The sequence below is a fragment of the Miscanthus floridulus genome, chromosome 14 (genome assembly GCF_019320115.1).
Source record: "Miscanthus floridulus cultivar M001 chromosome 14, ASM1932011v1, whole genome shotgun sequence".
Classification (NCBI taxonomy): Eukaryota; Viridiplantae; Streptophyta; class Magnoliopsida; order Poales; family Poaceae; genus Miscanthus; species Miscanthus floridulus.
Genome location: NC_089593.1, coordinates 97,157,446 through 97,181,236, shown reverse-complemented (window position 1 = coordinate 97,181,236; position 23,791 = coordinate 97,157,446). Strand labels below are relative to the sequence as shown.

The 23,791-nt window shown below is 49.6% G+C and overlaps 1 pseudogene; it reads left to right on the top strand.

Annotated features, from left to right (window-relative positions):
- LOC136505008 (disease resistance protein RGA5-like) overlaps positions 1 to 23,791 on the top strand; it is a 60,393-nt pseudogene that overhangs the window by 24,195 nt on the left and 12,407 nt on the right.

The following is a 23,791-nucleotide window of genomic DNA, read 5'->3' as shown; positions in this document are numbered from 1 at the left end:
CTCGCTTGAAACTCTCAATCTTTTTCTCTTCAGTATCCACGAAACTTGGAGCATATCTTGACAAGTTGTTGAATGCGTGCATATATTCTGTGAGTGACTTGGTTCCCTGAGTGAGCCTCATAAATTCTGCTGCTTTCATGCGCATCAGGCCCGGGGGAATATGGTGTCCCCTGAAAGCCAGCTTGAATTGATCCCAGGTCACTCTCGCATTAGCAGGTAGAGACGACAGAAAGTGCGTCCACCAGATTCCTGCTGGTCCTTGCAATTGATGAGAAGCATATTCTGCTTTCAGGTGCTCTGTGACTCTTAGCAGACGGAATTTTTGCTCGATTATATTTAGCCACTCATCGGCCTGCAGTGGTTCCTCAGCCACCTTGAAAATCGGAGGCTTTGTGTCCAGAAACTCCTTGAATGAACTGTGCTGATTTGGCTCGGCCCCTGGTTGCTGTGGGTGGCCACGAGCAGTGTTTTGCGCGATGAGGCGCAAAGCTTCTTCCATTGTCCTCTGGCTACCTAGGAACTGGGCAAAGAATTCCTGAGCAGACGGTGGGGGTGGGGGTGGCAAGTCATCCTGGTTGCCATCCTGGCTACCACCAGCTCTAGCACGGGTGCGCGTCATCTGCGAAGTTGCAACAATAAGCGATTATTGGTCGATGCCAAGAGATTGCAGATGAATTAGGTACTCATGCCAAACTGAAATTACTGGAGAAATTTCTCTAAAGCACAATAAAAACAGAGGCATAATAATTCATTCTCGCAACATGACATCGCCAATTTGACCACTTATCGTGCTCATAACGCATGCAATTTAAAGCGTAATTACCGACAAGGAACCGAAATTGCATTAACGTTTACCCAAACGTGCGATTAACATTACATGATAGTCTGATTACTAATGCCAACTTGGAACTACAGGTCCATTACATAAATAAAGGTGATACATTAGTCTTTCCACTAAATGCGAAGCGATCTAATCCTCATCATGATCACTATCGAGGTCAGACGCAGAATCATCTCCTTCCCCAGGTTCTACTTCTTCTTCAGGTGCCACTTCTTCTTCTTCCTCGTACCCCTCTAGATCCATTTCTGCGGCTCTAGGTGGTACATAAGGGTGGAGCTGATTGTGCAGTAGATAAACCTCTTCATGCAGATTATCGTTGTATTCTTCCGCATTTGCCAGCTGCTGTTCTAGCTCAAACTGTCGAGCTCTCAGAACATCTTCCCTGGACCAGGCTGCATTCCGTTGGTGAGTTAACCGAGTCATCTCTTCGGTGAGCCTCTCAATCTCGATGTCGTGCTCCCTCTGAAGCTGACGTCGGTCCTTCGCGAGCATGACCAAGAGCACCAGACACACGTCTGAGGCTACCTTCAACTCCATCCAACACTCTCATCACTGCGAACATGGCGCTCATGGAAGGGTTATCACTGTTCTGCCCTTCTGCTGCACCAATTTCCAAGGGTCTTCCTCTTGCCTGCTGCCATGAGTCAGTGGATGGGTTACCTCTTGGAAAGACTCCGACCAAAGCGGCTGCCAGCTCCTGAGGAAAACGATCCATGATATTCCTCAAGATCCCAAAAGCTGCCCTACCAGCTGCTTCTTCAGCAGTCCTGCCAGTTGACTCATAACACCAGCCTGTCCACTCTGAATCGTCACCTCGGGGATGAATAACGGCCTCCACAGTAACTAAGAGACCTTCTCCCAACCGCTCATTCGCCCAGAAGTAGCGGGGTTCCATTCCATCAGGATAACCTACATAGCTGAGCACTCTCCATAAGAGTGTAGGCATCCCAAACTCTCCAAGGAACGTGTGACGTTGACGGGTACGTGGAGCAAGCTGACGGCTAGGAGCTCTGCCTCCGGTGGACTTGCGAGCAGTCTGCTTAGTGCGTGCCATCTGTACCATTAACATGTACCCTTGGTGAGACAATGCCATAATGGATAAGAGTTACATAACCGAGTAAGATTCTTTATAAGGGGAGGAACAAATGTAATTATATGAATGTTATTTTAACATGATGCATGCTCGTGCCGTACGTCCTTACAAACTTAGGAAAAATTTGTTTCTAACGGTAGACACGGTGGCATACATACGTTCTCTAATATATATCGTAACTAGTCGAGCTACACGTTTCGTTGTTAGTGTACCTGCATAAAATTTCGTTTCAGCCCTAAACCCATAATGAATATGCAGAATGTAATTGTAAATACTTCCATATATGTATACCCATACATATACTTCCATATCAATCTACCCGACAAGAATTTAAACCCACAATTAAATACGTACCATATACACATGCAAGCATGTATACATAGCCGTACCAAAGCTAACTCTTCCCGACCGCACGCTCACATCTTGCGGTCATACACTCATCTTACCTTGACGTAGAGGCATTGATCCATACATTACCACTCAAGTGAATGGCATCCATACTATAGCACGCCGTATGGACGACGAAGTAAAAACCCCCATGTTAGTACTTACATAGCCACCTAATAGTCCTTAATTTGGGCATAAGGAAAGTGATCAATGGTACACTTTAGATTTCAATTACCTATTATATAACTAATAGTTGATAGAGAAGGGTTTTTGGAAAACAAAAACTTTTGTTTTAAATATACTTGTGACAATTAACGTTGAATCTTGTTCTGATGCCAGCTGTCGCAGAACCGACCAATTTATAAGAATACAAGTACAATGGCAATCCGCAAGCGGTCGCACTGTCATACTTGAACCCATATAAACCCGGTAGTCCGTCGAGTACCGCGACGGGTCTCGATAAACGATTTACAACAACCAAGATCGTACAGGATTCAACATACATGCCACATATTACATAAAGTTCACAGATACTTTTCATCATCAGAGTACGAATAGAAAGTTATTACAAACCAAGTTTGATAATTAAAGCGGAAGCAAATAAGTTCGAAGATAAGTTTCCAACGTAGTTTGATACAGTGCCAATGCCAGATCACGATCCACAAAAGCAAAGATAGGAATTACTTAAGGAAGCCTGCCCAAGGCTTACTCCTCATCCACAGCGGGATAGAAGCAACTCATGCAATAACCATGATACACAGTGCCATCTGCAACAATGGGAAAATAAACCCTGAGTACGAGAAGGTACTCAGCTAGACTTACCCGTCATGAACCAGAAATAAAATGACTTCAAGGATCATGCAAGGCTGTATAAGTGGACGTAACTTGACAACATTTTGCGTAAAAAGGCAATTACCCATTGTACAATTATGATTCCTTTATCAAGTTAATTATAACTAACCATTTCTAGATTAGCAACTATCCTGTGCCAAACCTGTGGTATATCTTTAGAAACATGCAATAGTAACCATAGCAGGTATTGTAATTCCATATTCATCCAAACCATCATGTTTCATAACACAATTACTACGATGTTGGAGCTAGCCAAGTTTCTCACTATCCGGGAGAGACGGCGATTCGAATCGATTTCTACCAGCTGGGAATTTATTCCTAACACAAACCCAGATCTACCAGCCACGATAGTCTTAGGTCACCTTTGGTACAACTCCGATACACATTTCGCGGGTTCGTACTACGCCGCACAATCTGGAACACCAGATGCCAGGATGCTCAGGCCAAGCCTGCCCTTGGGCTCAGTCTGATCGTTCCCCGGAAGGAGCGCACAACAGAACGATTCCCGGCCTGAGTTGAATTACTCGGCTTCGCGGTCGGAACGAATTATTCGGCCAGCTAAGTGAGAGGCATGCATTCAATCTTGTCAGAAGTTCCAACAACGGTACGGTCCTTGATCGACACAGACGGGGATAGATCCACACCTAAGACCTCCATGCCTTGTTGCTTTTCTATCGATATCCCGCCCGGTCTCCATTTACATTAACCATGGTTCTGTTCCACGATAGCAGATATAGCCAACCGTGCTTCGGTATCCACCTATATCTCGCAGGTGACAGGAATCACCCGACTTCTACCGGTCTAAGCATGGCTAAGCATAATATTCGATCCTGGACCTATACCGGTTAACGGGATAATATCTGGACAAGGAATGTACATGCATCAAGTGGTTTCATTCAACTCTTATAACCTAATGCATCAATCATAAATACGTAAGTAAATATTTGTAAATTATTGGGAGACTTATAATGCTCCGGGGCTTGCCTCGCAGAAAGGAAGTAGGGCGATGATCAGGGCACTCCGGAAGCTCTTCAGGGTTCTGCTCCACGCCTTCGGGAGCGGCGGCTTGCGGATCCTCCTGCGGGTTCCCTTCCTCTGCTTCTTCGAATTCCAGCAACGTGATCTCTTCCTCCGATCCTAGATGCATGAGTATGGTATAAGTATTACGAATGCATATGTGTTAACAAGTGCATCATGTTGTTTGAGTAGGTGCATATCTCTTCTTGATTACTACTTAACTACTTCTACAATGTATCGACTATACCATAAAATAGCGGCTACTTGTTTCACTCATAACGGGAGTTCTACAAATCCAAATCCAGTGATCCTGGACTTTCTGGAAAGCCTATCAAATTCTCTACAACTTTGTTATTAACCATTTTTACAGTCTACATCAGTTTTAACATGTAACTTCTCACACTCTAGAATCAGTCCGGAAATGATTTACCATGCAATATAAAGTAAGAATACTTCTACTTTATGTAATCATTCACAATTTGACAACCTAGAACCTACCAACAGTTTAAGCATATCAAATATAGTTAAGATATAATGGTGAAGCCCAAACTATTTATTAAATTGCCTTTATTATTTTATTTAGATATCTAGGTTAAATAATAAATATATATCAGATGTGCTTAATAAATTCTCAAAATTTTACAGAGCCTTAATAATGCTATCAAAGGACTACTATAAAAATTTCATGTCATTTTACTAAGTAGAACATCCTATGCAAAAATGATAAGGAAGCAAGGCTTGAAATAGCATAAATGGAAAATCCTATTGAAAAGTGTCAAGCAACAGATTTCTTATTTTTCTAACATCCATATGGTACTAGTATCACCTCCAACAAATTTCATAAATTTTGGACTCCTAATTAATTTATAAAAATTCATGCAAGGATTAACTATTTATAAAAGAAAAATCTATAACTATACATCTACACATGCACTGGTCCTCAAATTTTTATCCAAGCTCAGGTATGACAAGAACAGTCTACCACAAAAATTTCATAATTTTTGGAGCACAGGAACTCTAGATATAAAATAAACAAATTTGAATGCATTCAAAAGCACATTTGAAATCCCTATTTAAATCTCCAAAAATTTCTACTGTTGAACCCAAGAACATATTTTTCTTAAATACTACACTTCCTAAGCAACACAATCATATTTATTTCACAATTTTAGGAGCTACCAAACTAAAGATACAAAAATAACCAAACAAATCAAAAACTGGAATATTTGAACTAGCCTACAACACTGCTGTCGCTGACCGGTGGGACCCGCTGGTCAGCAGGGCCCGCCTGTCAGTGAAACCGAAACAGAGCCGGCGGCGCTGAGCAAGCTCGCGCGGCCACGGCTCGTCGACGGCGAGTCCGCCGGCGGTAACGTCTTCACGGCGTGACCTACTCAACCTAGCGCTTCTATTGAACCCCTTGGCCGACCCTAACGTCGATGGTAAGGACGACGGCGGCAGCCATGGCGGCTCGGCGAGGCGGGACGTCGGCGGGACGCCGGTGAAGGCTACAGCGGCTCAAACAAACGCTACGCCGAGCATCTACAGACTACAAGGAAGCTAGTGCGCGCGCTCTCGTGGCCTGGGGTGGTCTGGTTAGGCCTGGCCACGGCGACGGAGGGTGGTGGCGGAGCTCCGGCGAGCATGTGCGCGCGGCTGGAGCTCACCTAGCGTGGTTAGCGGGCACGGGCGGGCGCAGTGAGTCGCTGAGATGATGGTGAAGAGGTTGCGGTGGCGATTGAGTGGCTAGGCGTGGGTTGGTGCCGTCAACGGCGACGGCGGCGCTGCTGCTGTGCTTGCGGGCGCTGCGAACGGCGAAGGAGGAGCCGGGAAAACGAAAATGCAGGCGCTGGGCGTTGCGGGCGAGCGTGGGCGAGTTAAGGCTGCATTCGGGCGCGTCGTGGCCTGCCTGGGCAGAGCAGAGGCGACGCGCGGCCATGGAGACCTCCACGCGGCGCGCAGTGTGTGAAGCCGGTCGGCCATGACGCCGCGATTCAGTTCGTTCAGTGACCCGATGCAGTGCCTGACGACGGTTTTTCATGGAGCTAGATCTTCTAATCCGTGAAGTATTAGTGCTCACAATCTACACAAAAGTTGTAGCCCTAAGTACCATCTGTAATTCGTCTTAAACGATCAAGACCTAATTCGCAACGGTTAAGGAGCAATGCCATCCCAAAGATCGGCTGTCAGGCTGTTAGTGAGCCAACACTTAGAAAAAATTTTGAAGTGTTGAAAACAGTGAAAAGCTGATTTTTGTGAGTCCAATTCAAACATGTTAGAAGCTAAATCAGTTCATGACATAAAAATAAAAGTTGTTCCTTATGTCAAACACTACAACTTTGCTTTAGTGAACTCCTCCATGCAAGGTCCCTAACACCTAGTTCAACTTTAGTCAAACATGTCACTTTGAAATCATGATACACATTCAAACCATGGCTAAATGACCAAACTAGCCCTAGCACTAAATACCAAAGTGGTTCCTAATGATATCCTAAGCATGTTTAAACAATTTGCAAGGTCATTAAAGCATTTCATGTAGTAGTCACTCATATAGCTATTGAAAGGAATTACATGAAATATCACTTAAGTGCTTGGTCATGAAATGTGGCCTTCATGAACAAGGTTCCTTTTGTTAACCTAAGTATAGCTAAGGTGTTTTGGTGACTAGCACTAACCACTTGCATTTATTTGCACATGATCATATGCATGTTCTAAGAAACATGAGATAACAAGTAATGTTTCATATGTTTCGATCAGATGTTTTAATTGTAAATGATGATTCATGAATGCTTGATGCTCATGCTCATGTTATGCAAGTCAAGTTATGCAAGGCTAACACCCGAGGTGTTACACAGTGCACGTACTGTTTCTTCTTCACGGTGTTTCGATTTCTTCAAGTCTGTCGCTTAATGCCTCTGCTTTGCTCTGATGACCACGTCGTCAGAGCCATCGCAATTGGCACTTAAGTGTGTACACATCACCGACCAAGAATTCTCAAATTTTTCTGTTGAGCTCCTTACATCCTATTGGTGAGCCTCACTTGGCTAAGTTCGAGATCCGTTGGCTGGTTACACTGGTCGGCGAACACCTTTGCAGGTCGGCAGACTAGTTAAACTGGTCGGCGTGCTTTTTCACCGCCCAAGTCACCAGTTAAATTGGTCGGCTTCCTTTTTCACCGCTCGGATCATCAGTGGAGCTGATCGGCATCACGGCAAGCTGCTCAGACTTGATCGAGACGGCATCACCAGGCGGATACATGGCGCTCAGGGACTAGCTATGGGGGGTCTAACCCTAGGTACCCACGACGAACTACATGGGTCGCACCGCAAGGGATGGTCCAGCCCAGAAGATGATGACTTGCAGCTTAGGGCATAGCTCGGCGCACGCCGCAAGACACCCCGACAACATCTTGAAGATAGCATAGAATCTGTTAGGATATGCTGAATGTAATATTCCATGTAAATCTTATTTGTTACCCGATTAGTTGTAGACCTGATCGGCATATAACCCTACCCCCAAGCTACATAAGGCGGTAGGGGACCCCCTCAAAACACACGCAATCATATACGATAGCCAATACAAACCGACGAGACACAGGATTAGGGTATTACGTCAAGGTGATGGCCTGAACTTGTCTAAATCTTGTGTCTTGTCACCATCTCACTCCTGATCTCGCTCACCTCTATGACAAATCTACCATCGTGGGTATACCCCTTGGTGGACTGCCGAGCATATTTAGTCGACAGTAATCCCTCTAAAAAGGTCACAAAGCTTCGAAGTGTCCCTCCACCAAAAGGAACCTCTATCAGTAAAGGCATGTGGGATGTCTCCATTAGAGTAGCGAGCATGCCAAATAAGTTTCACCCATAGAGTTTCCTTCTTACTATAGAACTTGTCTAGATGTTTAAGTAGAAGGGTAGAATTTTGACTTCTGAGGTTGATAATACCTAGGCCACCTTTCTTTTTTGGTTTACAGCACTTCGGCCAAGCCAACAATGGCTTCATTTTAGCATTACTGTCATACCGTCTCCAAAGGCAGTGCCTTCTGGCTCTTTCAATGTAATTGATGACTGAGATAGGTAGCTGCAGAGTACACATAGCATATGTGGGTAGAGAAGAAATGACATAATTAACCATTTCCAATCTTCCAGCGTGAGATAGGAAATTTGAAGTGGCAGTAAGTCTTCTCTCCACCTTGTTCATGATGAATCCAAAATGCTCCACTCTTGGCTTAGTGGAGCCCAATGGCAGCCCAAGATAGCTAAAAGGAAGAGTTTCCAACTTGCAATCAAAGACTCCAGCCAGCTGATGGGCTTTTTTAGATGAGAGGTTTAGAGGGACCATACAGGACTTCCTACAGTTAACTCTAAGACCAGTGGATTGAGCAAAAGATTCCAACAGACTCTTTAGAGTGAAGAGTTCTCTCTGGGAGGCTTTCATGATGAGGATGGTGTCGTTGGCGTATTGGATAATGGGATATTGATCATTTTCATACGATCGAATTGGGAGTTCAAAGAGACCTCTGTGACCTTTGTTGATGATACATTGAAGAAGATCAGCAGCCAACATGAAGAGGAGGGGCAAAGTGGCTTACCTTGCATTGCCTAACCCCCCGCTTGCAGTGAAAGTGCTTGCCAGGAACTCCATTGAGCAGAATAGAAGAGGTTCCTGAGATAAGAGTTCTCTGAACCAGTCACACCAAGTTTCATCAAAACCTAGCTGCCTCATCATATGAATGATTACATTATGCTCAATGGTGTCAAAAGCCTTTGTGAAGTCCAATTTAACAATGACTATTTCCTTCTTGGATTGTTGGCATTGGTGAATGTACTCATAGGCCTAGGCCAGACAGTCTTGTATGGTTCTGCTTTTGATGAAACCATACCGGTTGGCATGAATGAGGGGTATAATTTTGCTTTGCAGCCTATTAGCTAATAACTTTGTGATGACTTTGAGAGCACAGTTGAGAAGGGAGATAGGCCTGAAATCATTGACAGTAGCAGGGTTGTTTGTCTTGAGGATCAGGGTAATGTGGGAATTATTTATGGACTGTAGATCCAAGGAACCATTAAAGAAATCAAAGCACACGTTATAGAAGTCCTCTTTGACTATCTCCCAACAACTTTTAAGGAAAAACCCATTAATGCCATCAGGTCCTGGAGCTTTATCTGTAGGCATTTGCTTGGTGACAGAATCAATATCCTCGATGATGAAAGGCCTAGACATTTCATCAAGGCTATCACTAGTCTGAACAAGCTGGGTTAGGTCAAAGAGCATGGTAGGCTTGGTGGTGCATCCCATCCCGTGGTTGTATTCTTCAAGAAGCAAAGATGCCTTTTCACTGTGTTCATAGACTGATCTGCCATCTTCAGTTTCAAGTGAGGTGATGGTGTTGAGCCTATATCTGTGCACCTAGTGGTGACCACGAGCTGGGCGTCATTTGCGCGCTGGGCGCATTCCCGCCCGTGATTCAGCCATGCATCCTCTTCCTATGCTAGTATACTTCACCGACCAGCACATCGAGAATGTCACCCCGCCAAGGCTATGGCCATCAGTAGGGAAGCTGAGCCTGGAACTCCTCAGAGCATGGTGTCCAGCTGCTCACACTTGCATGCAGCGGCGGATCCAGGAAATATTTGAGGGGGTTTGAACAACACTGCTGCTCGCTCTTAAGTCTCAGCCCCCCTACACTATAGAACCTAAAAATTCACGGGGGCTTCACAGGAGGTTCCACTGTTTCGGTATGGGTAGGGGGGGCTTGAGCCCGCCCCTCCCCCCCCCCCGTTGGATCCGCCCCTGCTTGCATGAGGCTAAGGTCATGGAGGTGCCTCTGATGGTAGGTACGGTGTAGATTAGGACATTGAGCTGACTCATGTAGCACAAATGGTGTCACAGGGGTGGTGGCAGAGGGTTGTCGTAGGAGCAGGGGCGAAGCCAGGAATTTCACATAGAAGGTCCACATTCTCAACAACAACAAATAGAGAATTATATGCGCACAAGATGTGATTCAGCGAAGATTACAGTACTCATAGCATTCAATTAATAATATGTATATATGGTTTGCTAAAAAAAGACCTACTCACTTAATTCCCTTGATGAGTGTAATAATTAGAGAGGGTATTAAGATAAAACTTTAATTGTAGGGGGTGTTTGCCCTTCCCCCTTGCCCTGCTTCCCTCCACCTCTACGTAGTAGAGGGAGGGCAACAAGATGCTGCCATGGGACGGCACAGAAGGATGGTGGCGAATCAGCCTAGCTCAGTGTCAGGGGCAAGATGTTGTAGGGGAGGGCGGGCAACGAGTAACGAACTCACAGCATGAAATTACCAGTTTACCCTTTCTTTTCATGTAGAAACCTGAAAAGTATAGGTACTTTAACCCACACATTTTTGTGCCTACCCCTCCCGATGGACGATCTGTCCTTTCCAACCACTTGTAACAAGTTTAGTGTTTGGATATTGGATTATTCTCATTTTGCTTGTCTTTTTTCTTCTACAGATGAACTTAGGGGACTTGAATGGAGCACACGTTACCAAATAATCAAGGGACTTTGTGATGGATTGCAATATCTTCATGACGAAAAGCATATTATTCATATGGATCTCAAACCAGCAAATATAATGGTAGATAATCATATGGTGCCAAAAATTACGGATTTTGGTCTATCAAGGACAGATGAAAAATCTCGCACTACTGGTGTCCGTTTTGTATCAAGGTAACATTGCATCAAAAAGCCATTTCAAACTCTTGAAACTTGCAGTCTTACATTCTTTATAAGTAATACACAAGTTTCGTATGTTTTCATGCAGAGGATATTGTGCTCCAGAATATAAAAATGATGGCAAGATGTCAGTTGAGACAGACATTTATAGTTTGGGTGTAATAATCATAGAACTGGTAACAGGATGTAAAGCCATCCCTGATAAAAATAATGTAAGAATAATTTGTCTTACTGCATAGATATGGTCCATTTTCATATAATTACGCTAAAGTTTTGCATTGCATCTTTTCTCTATTCGGATGGTACTTTATCTGTCTACTGTGAAATTCAATGGTACATCTAATTAAATCATATAACAAGGTACCACCATTCCTTTCTCAACAGGTATAATATTGATTAGAAAAATATAAAAGTTGGGTCAACCGTAACATGGGTATACAAGGTATCATGGCCCACATAAACATGGTCTGAAATGACGAACCACGCCTACAACCGAGGTTAGAAATGCAGTTTTGTGGAAACTAAATTGGTAACAATAGGTGTATAGTGGTGTGATGTCCTATCAAACCAGTTCTTTAAACTGTAGCTCTTGCATTCTTGAATTACCAAAATTGTAGTTTTCAGAAGTTTACGCATTCTGGATTTACTCTCAGTAATATTTATGAAAATGTAGGTGCTTCGACGATGGAGATGGGGATATAGGTGGAATAAATCAGAAAGGCATACACCATTACAAGCCGAACAAGTATTTAAATGCATCGAAATAGCAGAAAGATGCATGAAGAAAGAACCAAAAAACAGACCTTCTATACGACAGGTGATACGCGATCTCAATGACATTGGAAATTTCATTGGCCAAGTAAGATCGTCTGTTCCCATGGATGACCTCAAATGCTCTATTAGCTTAGACATGTACAATCTCTAATGTTTATTTGTTTTAACATAGTGAATATATTCAGTTTAGGAAGAGACAATCTGGCCATTGTATTACTTCTTGCACCTATCGACAACTAAACTGTACTAGATATTATTAGGTATAATAAAGCTCATCAAATTTTCCACATATAGAAAGTTTTACCAATGGGTTTTGCTAGCGACAACGATACTAAAACAATTACCTACTCCCTCCATCCTGAAACATAGTGGATTTTCACTTGTTCTAAGTCAAACCAGCCTATTTTTGCTCCTGTTTTTAGAGAAAATATAATATTTACGTATCAATTGAGCATGGTAAGATACATAATTCCCTAAATGTTATTAGTTTTCTCTATAGACTTGGTCAAATTTGGTGGCTTAACTTAGAATAAACTCAAATCCTAAATATTTCAGGAAGTTCTGTGCAAAGGCTCAGATAAATCTACACAAAAGTTAGAATATTATATTATTTGATAAATAAAGATTATATTGCTTCACATTGTTGCATGAAGACGATGCTTATAAAGTGTGCCCAACTTATATTACAGCCTCTACACCGGGGAATGAACTACTTATATTAAGAACATGGTGTATATATATACTATGTCCTTAATTAATGCAAACTTGAAATGGCAGAGTGCGCCAAATGTACAACCAGCTACAAAATTAAGGCACTAAGGGAGTCGAGGTCACCGAGGATGGCGAACCCTAGCTGCCACGACCGGCTCGCCAAACCCTAGCCGCCAGGGAGAGGAGGGCGGAGTGGGGGAGAAGAGGACGCGGGGGAGAGTAGAAATCGCGGACGGTGTGCGGTGTGAAGCCGCAGTGCATAGCGCGCGCGGCGCTCGGGCAGAGCAGGTGCGGCGCTCGGGGCAGAGCGGGATGCAATACAACACTGCATAGGTGGATATGGCCGATTTCGGTGGGAGAGTGGGATGCAGGCCCAACCTGCTTTGAGGATAGTGCTAGCCCGCATAAGGCTATATGCAGCCAACCAAACATGCCCAACTTGTATTCCTTTAACCTGGAGGAGTTATACAAGTTGGCGCTGGCACCGAGCTAGGCAACATTTATCAAACTGACGCTACAGCTTTCTAGCTGAAAAAGCTCATTGGGCCTCCATCTCCGCTGCATTAGATTCGTCAACCATCGCCGCTAAGGCCTTTGCCAGCTCCTTGTTGTCCAGGCGTGTTGCTGCCCTGATTGCCTTGATGGCCTATTCTGGGAGATCAGCACCATACAAGTCAATGTATTTAGTCACTGCTGCATCGGGCGCCGGTTGCTGTGGATTGACGAACTCTAGTTTGCGCTACACGCACTCAGCCACCGGCGCCGCGGATGGTTTGGCAGCCAGGAGCAAGCTCGAGCGCATCGCTTGCAATGTCTTCCTCTTCCTCGGCTTGCGTGTGCGGGGGAGGGTCGCTCGAGGTGGAGACTCTAGTGTCGGCAGCAAGGGTTCCGGGAGCTCATTGAACAATCTGCTACAAAACTCAACAGCAGTCTGTCCATCCGCTTACGGGTCATCATCAGCAGGCAGTCCACCGTCCGGCTATGCACTTCCCTCCAAAAGAGGTCCTGCCCTAGCCGCAGATCCTCAAAACTTGCTTGGGGGCAGGAGCATGCTCCACATAGGCCTCCTCCAATGTTTTGGTCGATCCGTCCTAGGACTCCCCTGACGTCTGACGCTGGACACCTGGCCCCGGGGAGACGGGATCGTCGCTGTCGGAGTTAGGGGAGTAGCGAGGACCAACCACTGGCTCCACAAGGAGGAAGGCATCCAGGAACATCGGGTCGTCGTACATGAGAGGAGATCTCCTTGGGGTTGAAGCCCAGAAGCCATGGTCTGTCAGCGGGTCTGGACTTACCGGGTAGTGAGGGATGTTGTCACCCACGCCCATCTTATCGCGTCGCCATGGTGACTACGAATGGCGTCATTCGTTGCATCGTCACGGTCCCCGAGGTCGTCATCCTTGTCATGCTCACAACGCATCGAGGGTGCCGCTAGCGCCTGGCATCGGCCGCACCAGGGAACGATGGCAACAAGGCCCAGCGTTGGGCGGTTGGCAGCCTCGCCAGGCACATACTCCGTCTCCTCGGCCTTTGGTGGTGGGTTTGTTGAGTTGTTTGGAGTGTTCTAAGATGGTGGTGTGTTGGGATGGTTGGCAGAGCAGAGTGGTGGGAAAGCTAGGAGGCTATGGATGCTACCGGCCGGGAAGGTGAGTCGGGAGCAGAGCTTGGCTGAGCTGGGTTGTTGCCGGCCGGAGCGGCGGTTGCGGGAGATGTGGCCGAAGCCCTTGTACCTGAGGCAGCGAACAGAGTCCCTGCACTATGGAACTTGTGGCCGAAGCCGAGACACCGGAAGCAGCGCCCGGCGAGGTGCTTTTTAAAAAAACTCCCGGCCGTCCATGGTGTGTCCCGGGGTGGCGTCCTGCGCAGCTCGCCTAGTCTTACCGGAGCCATCCTCCTGTAGAGTTCTGTCCTTGCGCCACCAGTACTTCTTCCTTGCTATTTGCAATCTCGGCGAAGGCGGAGGCTCCAGCTAAGCATTAGCTCCCGAAGACTCCCCGAGTTCCCAGCAGCTGGCAGGCGGAGAGCTGGTTGGAACCTTGAGCCTTCTGTTCCAGTAGCCACACAGTAGAATCTTCTGTCAACTTCAGCCTCCTTCGCACCATCTTGCGACGGCCAGCGGCCGCGGCAGAGGGCGTCGGCATGCGCATTGGCCTGACAGGGCTCAGCCATGGCAGCGGCATCAACGCCAATGGTACGGCCGGCGCCCTCGAGCTACTCGGTCCAGCCACGTCAGGACCAAAAACAGGATGAAGCTGTTGCGGGGCAGGCGACGGCTGCACCAGCACCGACTTCAGCTTGTCCGGCAGCTTGGATCCAACTGTTACCGGGTCGACTGAACCGACACCAGAAAGCAGGACGTCGACAGTGTTGGGGACCGAGCCAGCAGCTACAGGCACGCCGAGAACAGGGCGGCTGCAGGTCTTGGCCTTCAAAGCTTCAGAGTTGATTTCTTCCACTGGATCCTCCTCACTACAGAGTCACCCCGATCGAGGGGCTCCACTTCCTCAGCAGCGTCTTCATTGCTTGCAGGTGTGGCGGGGGTGGCAGGGGTTTGTAAGCAAGAGGATAATAGAAGGAGGAGAACAACAAGGGAATCGGGAATAGAGTTCGGATGTCTCGCTTAGAACAAAGAACAGAGGAGTACTTAGGAGTTGTTACATGTTTTTTGATAATTGATAACTCTCCCTCTCCTCACTCCGGCTACTTAAGCCTCCTTCACGCCAGTGTCACCAGCTGGAAGATGCTTCACGCCCACTCCGGTCCATGGGCCCGTGCGCTGGGCCTACGCGCCCGAGTGCCGCGCCGAGGCCCATGCTCTGCTTCTTCTCCAGGGTTGACGTCACGAGGGGCAGCAACGTCATGCGCGAGGCTGTCCGGCCCTGGTGTCGTAGTGGCTGGGCTGCTGACATCCCCTCCCCGATAAGAACCAGCTTGCCCCCAAGCTGGTGCACGGGGAAAGCGTTGATGAAGATCTTCCATGTCTTCCCAGGTTGCGAGAGTGGGCGGCATGCCGGACCACTGGATCAGAACCTGGAGGCGAACATTAGCGCCAACCTTGGCCACCCGCTTCTAGAGAACACATTCAGGGACCTGCAATCCTTCAAGTGAGACCGGTAATGGATGGACAGTATGTGTTACCGGCACCGCAAGCTTCAACTGCGACACATGGAAAACAGGGTGAATGGCTGAAGATGCTGGTAACTGGAGCTTGTAGGCCACTGAGCCGATCTTGTCGACGATGAGGTACGGTCCGAAAAAACGATAAGCCAATTTCTGGTTAGCACGTGCTGCAACTGAGCTTTGGACATAAGGTTGCAACTTGACATAAACCCAGGTGCCCACAGCAAATGAACGCTCAGTGCGGTTTTTGTCAGCTTGAATTTTCATTCTGTTCTTAGCCCGTGCCAGCTGATGTTGGATCAAGGACTGCATTGCTGACTTCTGTTGCATCCAGTCGGCCAAATTGGTCACAGCACAAGCGGACGATGCATCAATGCCCAGCTGCCTCGGTGAGTGCCCATACAAGACTTGGAATGGAGACTGATTAAGCGCTGAACGCCAAGAAGTGTTATACCAGAACTCGGCGAGGTGAAGCCAATCCATCCACTTGCTGGGCGTGGCGTTTGCAAAGCAACGAATATATTGCTCCATACACTGATTGACGCGCTCAGTTTGTCCATCTGATTGGGGATGGTAAGCTGAGCTGAGGCGGAGATCCACTCCCGCAAGACGAAAGAGCTCCCGCCATAACTGACTTGTGAAAATTTTATCACGATCAGAAACCAAGGCTGAGGGAAGGCCATGAAGCTTATAGATGTTCAGCATGAAGAGTATAGCCATAGACAGAGTAGTAAATGGATGTTTGAGGCCGACAAAGTGACTGTACTTCGAGAACAAATCCACCACCACCGGTATGCAAGTGTAGCCCTGGGAAGAAGGCAATCCTTCTACAAAATCAAGGGACACTGTTTGCCAGGCAGAAGAAGGGGTGGCCAGAGGCTGTAAGAGACCGGGCTACCTGACTCGCTCCGGTTTAGCCTGTTGACATGTCGGGCAACTCTTCACAAACTCATCAACTTGTTTCTTCAACCCAGGCCACGCAAATAGCGATTGAATACGCTTGATAGTAGCTGGCACCCGAGTGTCCCCCAACTGGTGAACTGTGTAAGCTGTGAATCAAATGAAGCTGCAAGGCAGTGTTATTCCCTACCCAAATGCGGTTCTTGTATTTCAGGATCCCATCAACCTGTGAGAAATATGGTACTGCTTCAGTTTGTAGCCAACTTGGCCAACAAAGCACAAGATTGCGGGTCAGCTTGATAGCCTTTCAAGATATCAGCAGTCCAATGTGGAGTAACAGCCGAGATGGCACAACAGGTTTCAGCTGAGTGAGCGCGCCAAGATAGGGAGTCTGCTGCACTGTTGTCGCTTCCCTTCTTGTACACAACACGGTACTGTAAGCCCAACAATTTGGTGAACACCCGCTGCTGCCAAACGGTATGGAGACGTTGATCATTGAGATGAATCAGCGCCTTTTGATCCGTGTAAATAGTGAACTCAGCAAGCTGCAGATATGACCTCCATTATTCGACAGCGATAAGTATGGCCAAATACTCTTTCTCGTAAGTGGAGAGGCCCTGTGTCTTGACACAAAGTGGTTTACTGACGTAGGCAAGAGGATGACCTTTTTGGAGAAGCACAGCACCCACACCGTTATGACACGCATCAGTCTCAATGACAAATGGCTTGGAGAAATCAGGAATGCCGAGCACAGGAGCCGAGCACAAGGCTTGCTGTAAAGCCTGAAAAGCCTGCTGACGATCAGTGGTCCACACAAACAAGGTGTTCTTCTTGAGAAGGTTGGTAAGGGGCTTAGCAATGACAGCAAAGTTGCGCACAAATTTACGGTAAAACCCAGCAAGGCCCAGAAATCCCCGCAGCTCTCTGACATTTGCTGGAACTGGCCGCTGCAGGACTGCATCAACTTTAGCTGGATCAGTGTGGACACCCTGATTGCTGAGCACATGACCCAAGTAATGGACTTCTCTTTTGGCAAATTGACACTTCTTCAGTTTGACAACCCATTTATCCTTGGCTAGAAGGGTCAAAACTTGCTTGAGATGTTCCAAATGTTCAGCATAAGAACTGTAGACCAAAATATCATCAAAGAACACAATGACGCAACGCCGCAGCAGAGGGGACAAAGTGTTGTTCATGGCGCCCTGGAATGTTCCAGGGGCACCTGAGGGACCGAAAGGGACCACAGTAAACTCATAATGCCCAGCGTGAGTAGAGAATGCCGTTTTGTACTCCTCCCCTGGCTGTAACCAAATCTGGTGGTAGCCGGAATAGAGATCCAGAATGGAAAACCATGAAGCCTGTCCAAGTTCATCGACCAACTGATCAAATATTGGAATGGGATAGATAGACTTAACTGTTAGAGCATTCAAGTATCGATAGTCGACGCAAAAGCGCCAACTTCCATCCTTCTTACGAACCAAGAGCACAGGAGATGAAAAGGGTGAGGAACTTGGCTGAATCAGACCCTGAGCTAATATGGCTTGTACTTGTGTTTCAATTTCATCCTTCAGACTCGGAGGATAGCGGTAGGCGGAGAGCTGGCCCTCTTAGGAGGTAAGGAGCTGGGAATGGTAAAAACCGACTAGAAGGAGTCCAGAATAGACTGAATCTCCGGTGGCAACTGCTTATTCACAGTATCTGCAGGTTGGGCTTCCACTGAAAGCAACTGGATCACCAGTTCAGTATCCGAATCAGCAGATATGCCTTGCAACAAAATGTTGTCCCCATTATAAGGCATAGAGAGACACTTAGCCTTCCAGTGAACCTGCATTGGGCTAAAAAGTTCCAACCAGTCCATGCCCAGAATTAGATCATACGAGTCCAGCGGTAGAATTCTCAAATCATGTTGAAAATGGTGAGTGCCCAAAGAAAACTGACAAGCTGGAAGAGATGAGGAGCACTGCAGCAACTGACCATTGGCAATTTTGACCTTAGCTGACACAGGAGCTCTAGGCAATTCAGGCAACCGAGCTGCAACTGATTCGGCCAAGAAAGAGGCTGAGCTGCCAGAATCAACTAACACAAACAATTGGGTGGCCCAGAATAGTACCATGAAATCTGATAGTACGGTGACCATGAGAACTGTCAAGGGCATCGGGACCTAGGGTAGCTGGCCCTCGGCTACGGAGTTCGTAGCCTTGGTCCGTCGTCGCCGGCGAGGTTTTGCCCCTCTGCCGTCGGCTTGTTGTTGAGAGGAAGAAGGAGAGAAGATGGATATTGTATTGCTTAATCCTCCAGAGTGCCGTGATTACAATATAAATAGCCCTTGGCTAAAATTGGAAGGAAACAAACTAAGGGAAACAATCTCCTAAAATTAAGCCTAGCCACTCTCACCGATCGCGCCTGCCTCCTGGGACGCGCTGATCGCGCTCTGGCTGTTCGCCACCGAGCGCTGGGTGGCCCTCCGGACGTCGCGGGCACGGCGCTGCCTTGCGTAGGAGCGGCCCCACATGACATCTCTTCCCCCTCGAGGTCCAGCTCGTCCCCGAGCTGGAACGTCGGATACTTGGCACGGAAATCGTCGAGATCTTCCCATGTCGCGTCGGTAGACGGTTCGCCCTTCCAGTGGACAAGCAGCTGGCGCACGCCGCGTGCTAGGCGCGATTGCTCGACGCGTAGTGGCTCCGGAACGACGGCTCCATGGTGGATGACCGGCAGGGGCGGTGGAGCAGCTGGTGGGGTGCCGGCGAACTTCTTCAGCGTGCTGACATGGAACACATCATGCAGGCGAGCTTGGGGAGGGAGCTCCAGGCGCACCGCTACGGCGTTGATGATCTCGGAGACGCGGTAGGGCCCGATGAACCGAGCCTTGAGCTTCCCAGTGGCGGCCTTAGGCAGGGACGCGGCCGGGCGTTGACAAAGGCGGAGGAGGAAAGCGCGCAGGATGTCGTTCATGAGGGCCTGGAACGTTGCCGGGGCGTTGCATAACCCGAACGGCATGACCAGGAACTCGTAGAGGCCGTCATGGGTACGGAACGCCGTCTTGTCGATGTCCTCAGGCCGCATCCGGACCTGGTGGTACCCCGAGCGCAAGTCGAGCTTGGTGAAGAAGCGGGCGCCGTGAAGTTCGTCGAGGAGCTCGTCGACGACCGGAATGGGGTAGGCGTCCTTGACGGTGATGGCGTTCAGCGCGCGGTAGTCGACGCAGAAACGCCACGAGCCGTCGGCCTTCTTGACGAGGAGGACCGGGGAAGAGAACGCCGACGGCATGGTCGCACATTGACGCTCCAGTTCGTCCTTGTGCAGGGCGGGGTAGCGATATGGGCGAACCGCCACTGGTGGCGCGCCGGGCTGCAGGGTGATGATGTGGTCGCGGCTGCGTTGGGGAGGCAGGCCCCGTGGCTCCTCGAAGACATCGGCGAAGGACGCTAGGAGCTCCTCCATGAGGGAGCTGGTGGCGGTGGTGACGCTGGCCGCGGCCAGCGTTGGTCCAGCAAGGCCGCGCCAGCACAGCTGCCGGTCCTGGACGGTGAAGGATAGGGAGCGGGCGCCGAAGTCCCACACGATCGGCCCTAGCAGCGCAAGCCACTGGGTGCCGAGGACGACGTCATAGCCCGCGAGCGGCATGACGAAGAGGTCGGCGGGGAACGGGACGCCGTCGACGTGAAGCGGCACGTTGCGGATAACGCCCACGCACGTGACGCGTTCGCCGTTGGCGATCATGGCGGTGAGGCGGGGGCGACGCTGAATGGGGAGGCCGGTCCGGTGCGCCGCTGCTTCGGAGATGAAGTTGTGGGTGCTGCCCGAGTCCAGCAGCGCGACGAGGGACACCGACCCCAGTGTGACGGCGAGCTGCATGGTGTCGGCGAAAGTGACGCCCGCCATAGCCTGCAGAGAAAACATGGGAGACTCCGTGGTCGCGTCCCCGTCCTGCGCCTCGGCTGCCGTGGCCTCGTCCTCCTCCTCGACGCCCTCCAGGAGAAAGAGCTTCTTGCAGATGCGGTTGTGGCCCCGCATGAACTTCTCATCACAGTTGTAACACAGCCCGAGGCGGCGGCGCTCCTCCTGCTCAGACTGGCTCAGGCGCTTGATGGTTCGGCCCTCCAGCGTGATGGTGGTCGGCTTGGGCGGTGGTGCCGGCAGGGCCAGCGGCTTCAGTGGAGCTGGCAGGAGCGGTATGGGCGCGGCCCAGGGCGTCGCGGGCGCGTACTGCTCCCGGAGCTCGAACTGACGAGCTAGACTCATCGTAGCCGCCAGGGTTTGCGGGTTTTGAATCCGCACGTCGATGCTGAGGGGCGGAAGGAGGCCGCCCGTGAACAGCTGCACCCTCTGCGATTCTTCGAGCGGTCCGGCGCGAGGGAGGAGGGCCTGGAAGCGATCCATGTACTCCTCGACGGCGCCGGTGCGGCGACACTCGGCCAGCTCGGCCATGGGGGCCGAACGCAGCGGCGGCCCATAGCGCAGGTGCAGTAGCTCCTTGAAGCGGCGCCAGGTCGGAGTGCCCTCGTCCCGCTGCACCTGGATGTACCACATCTGGGCACCCTCCTCCAGGTTGTAGGAGGCCATCCAGACCTTCTCCTCCTCCATGATCCTCTGTTGATGGAAATACGATTCGCATCTGTTAGTGAAAATCAGAGGATCAGTCTTGTCGTTGTAGCGCGGGAAATCCATCTTCTGGAATCGCGGTGGCCGGTCCTGGTGGTGCTCCCCGGTGGACGGCTTGGGGCCCGACGAAGAGGATCGCTCGTTGGCCAGGGCCTCGATCGCCTTGGCCTTGGCTTCCATGGTTTTGGCGCCGGACTCCATGGAGGTTTGCAGGGCAGCAACGGCCTTGGCCAGATTGGCCACGGTGGTCTTCAAGTCGTCCGAGTCTCCCATCGAGGAGGAGCAGGAGGCGACTGAGGACGGTTCAGGGGAGGTGGGTGCAGCGGTGGTTGTGGCCAGGGTTTGGGTGGCGGCTGGTGGTGGGATGGAACGGGACGGCGAGGATCGCCGGGAACGTGATACCAGGTTGTCAAGGGCGTCGGGACCTAGGGTAGCTGGCCCTCGGCTACGGAGTTCGTAGCCTTGGTCCGTCGTCGCCGGCGAGGTTTTGCCCCTCTGCCGTCAGCTTGTTGTTGAGAGGAAGGAGAGAAGATGGATATTGTATTGCTTGATCCTCTAGAGTGCCGTGATTACAATATAAATAGCCCTTGGCTAAAATTGGAAGGAAACAAACTAAGGGAAACAATCTCCTAAAATTAAGCCTAGCCACTCTCACCGATCGCGCCTGCCTCCTGGGACGCGCTGATCGCGCTCTGGCCGTTCGCCACCGAGCGCTGGGTGGCCCTCCGGACGTCGCGGGCGCGGCGCTGCCTTGCGTAGGAGCGGCCCCACATGACAAGAACCCATTCGAGCTTCATGAGACAAAGCCAACAGTAACTGTTCACCAGTTTCTTCTTCTGTCGAGTCAGATGAGTTGTCCAAATTGAATAGGTCCCATACCTCCTGAATTGCTTGCAGCTGGATAGTGGCGGCGCATTTGTGCCCGCATACCCACTTCTCAGCGCAACGCTCACAGAGACCCCGCGCACGACGATTGGCCCGCAGGGCGGACAGCTTGTCATCGGGAGGAACAACCAGCGTCTTATCGCAACGGGCTTCTCAACAGGCGGTCGGGGCGGAGGCAAAGCTGCCCTGTGATTGCCCTTGAACCCCGCCTTGTGCCAATCAGGCTTGCGCGCTGAGTCCGTGACCTCCTCCTGCAACAAAGCCAAAGTGTACGCAGTATCGAGGCTAGAGGGACGTTGTGAAGTAACAACTGCTCGAATGTCATCCCGCAACCCATCCACCAACCGAGTTGTGTAATAATGAAGATCAGGATCGGGTTGATAGGCTTTGAGCTGGTCAAAAAGGGAGGAATAGCGTTCGACATAATCTGTAACTGTGGTTGTTTGGGAGATATGGAACATCTGGCGTACCAGCCTGTCACGCTGATCACGGCCAAAGCGGTCATGGAGGAGCTTACAAAAATTGGCCCAAGGAACGCGATCTGGATGAGGAATGAACTCAATCCAGCAAGCTGCGGGGCCACGGAAATTCATGTGAGACACCTTGACCCACTGACAAGGAGGAACTTCATACATGTCGAAGTAATCCTCAGCTTGAGAAATCCAGAGACGTGTAGTCACCCTCATAGGTAGGAAAATTTTGCTTAGGCAATTTACCCAGGTTGGACTGATTGGGTTCGGTGGTATGGACACGCGAGTGAACATCATAAGCAACCCCATGAAAAACAGAGACATTAGGTTTGATCTCAGTGTGCGTACCATTGGCCGGGGAATGGGATTGGGAGAGATTTCCCCCAACACCATCCACCCGTGGAGTCAAGTCGACGTGGTGCCCGCTGGGCCGAGCAGCCGTGATCCCCGCAGAAGGACGCACGGCGGACTGCCCTGACGGCTGAGGTGGTTGGGAGATCAACCCTGTCGACGCCGAAGCATTGTCGAGGAATGATCAATCCCAATATTTGGTGAGCTTGTCCACCTTCAGCTAGAGATCATCGACGGATCCCTCAGACTCCTGACGCCAGCTCTCCAGTGCGCCCGCGGTCTTGACGATGTTGCCAACGTGGTTGTCCTGGCGCTGTTCAGCTTCAGCGATAAGCGCGTTCTGACGAAGTTCAGAATCGGTGATGCTGCACTCCCACGTGAGGTCGGAGTCGGCGAGGCGCTTGGAGATGGAGTTGTCGACCTCAGCCAGGTGCTTGTTGAGGGAGTCATCGACCTCGGTGAAGCGCTGGTTGAAGGACTCGTCGACCGCCGCGAGCCGCTGCTCCAGGATGCGGCTGCTATCGGCGAATCGCGAATCCAGCGGCGAAACGAGTCTCGATCTGGGTCTTCTACTAGGCGAAAAGGCGATGCATCTCGTCCAACAGGAGCCTGGAGTCCGGATTCATGGCGCCGCGCGAACGAGCAAATCGAGTGTAGTGAGGGTGCGGCGGCGGCGGAGGCGGGATTTGGTGTCGATCCAGAGCGCAAGCAACCGATTCGGATCAATCGCGTGCTGGGAATTACGGGAATAGAAGATCCAGTGAGATCGATTCGATTGCGACAACCCTGGGCGTTTGCAATCGACCCAGAATCGGAGAAAACAGGGGAAGTAAGTGGGATTGGATCTAAGTCTTTGATACCAGATGTAAGCAAGAGGATAATAGAAGGAGGACAACAGCAAGGGAATCGGGAATAGAGTTCGGATGTCTCGTTTAGAACAAAGAACAGAAGAGTACTTAGGAGTTGTTACAAGTGTTTTGATAATTGATAACTCTCCCTCTCCTCACTCCGGCTACTTAAGCCTCCTCTTCACGCCAGTGTTGCCAGCTGGAAGATGCTTCACGC